Genomic DNA, 1,855 nt, shown 5'->3' on the forward strand with positions numbered 1-1,855 from the left:
AAGATGATATTTATTATACTATAAGGTTTAGATAGACCCAATAAGATATTAACACTTTTCATGTGTATGTTTAAGGAAGAATTAAGTATTTTTGAGGAATAAGTTTATTAAGAGTAATATTTGAAATCGTAGAGTCTGCCAGCAGCTTTGAAATCGTTAAAGGACTTAGTTAAGGTTGTTTACTCAATTCAAATTAGGCTGAAAAAGTGTAATTACGTGTATAATATTTCAGCGTATGCCGATATATCGCAGCTATAGGGGGCGATATATCGCCATACAAGGATACAAAAAACACGTAGCTTCGCACGACAACCTTGACGAGCCTCGGGTATATAAGCCCAGGCGATATATCACCTAGCATGGGCGATATATTGACTATGGTGCATGATTTTTGAACTATTTTGAAATCGAGCTCATTTTAATCCTCAACCTCTTTATAAGTCCAGAATCTTTTTGACCGAGTCTTCAGCCTCTGCTAAACGATTACTCAAATATTTTTCAATTCAAAAGCCATTATTTTATTCAAGATAAATGAAGATTATTTCATTCTTGAACTCTATAAATAGGACCTAGTGTCCAGCCATTTCTTTATTCATCAAGCTAAGTTCAGAGCCTACAAGCAGCTAGGATTACTTTAGAGTGATAAACACTTGGGTTGGGGTTATAAGCTTTATCCTTATAAGCCTAATAAACACTCGGGAAGTAAGGTTTATAGTATATTTTGGTTTCGAGGTATAGTTCGGTCATAGAAGCATTCAAGGTAATCCAAATTCTAGTTCATTTTTGTATTGTTTCCTTAAGTTCTTATAGTTCTTCTTTACTCAAATCCTAACTCAGTCTTCTCTATTCTTGGTTAGGCATCTATGTTCTTAAACTTGAAGTTCTTATTGGTAAGTATATTTTCGATGGTGTAGTTCATTCTTTTCATCCCTTTTCTTTAGTATACTCACCTCTCTATTATGGTTTAGGAGTGTTCCAAAGTCTCGATCTTGTTCTCACATCCCGGTTTTTGGTAAGGAAAATAGGCTAGATTTGTATGCTTGTATGTTGTTGATATATGTTTATGTTGTAAATATGACATTTTTTTAGTTGTTGTAGTATACATAACTTGTTTAGATAACAAGTCCCAATAGTAGATTCCTTGGGCATATGATTGTTTAGATAACAGCCCCATAAATTTATATGACTTGTTTAGATAACTAGCCCCGTAAATTTATGGGCATATGATTGCTTAGCTAGCAAGTCCCAAGAAGTATGATGGCCATTATAATAGATGTTGTATTTATATAGTTATATGATTATAGTTTACAGTTTATAGTCTATGTGTTTGTATGTGTTTCATACTTGTAGTAGATTTTCCTTGCTGGGCATTACGCTCATTCCTTTATGTTTTATATGTGCAGGAAAATAGTTATGGCAGCGGGAAGGTTCTTGGCAACTTGGGGGTGTGTATTGAGGCAAGATGGAATCGAAGGACTGTGCGTACGATTCAGGATGAAGTTGCTTTTTAGTCTTTTAATTATATTTTCTATGTAATTTTCCGCACTTAATTTTGTAATCGATTTATTTAAATTATGTTTTATTTTCAAAACAATGGGATCCCATATCCTAACCACGTTTTTATGTATTCAACATTTTCTTTACAGTTTATAATAAAGTTATAGTTATTTCATATGTCTGTTTTCTTAAGATTAGTATAGTAGTTATTAATGGTCCAAAGTCTAGAATAGTTGGGTCATTACAGTTTTAGTTTCCAAATTTCACTTTTATACTAACCTGAAACATCAAATTTTGATTGCGTTATCTAAACTTTCAAGTACGTCTACTTGTTTTGTTTATTCTCACAATCACTGTG

This window comes from Humulus lupulus, chromosome 3 (genome assembly GCF_963169125.1).
Source record: "Humulus lupulus chromosome 3, drHumLupu1.1, whole genome shotgun sequence".
NCBI classification, from domain to species: domain Eukaryota; kingdom Viridiplantae; phylum Streptophyta; class Magnoliopsida; order Rosales; family Cannabaceae; genus Humulus; species Humulus lupulus.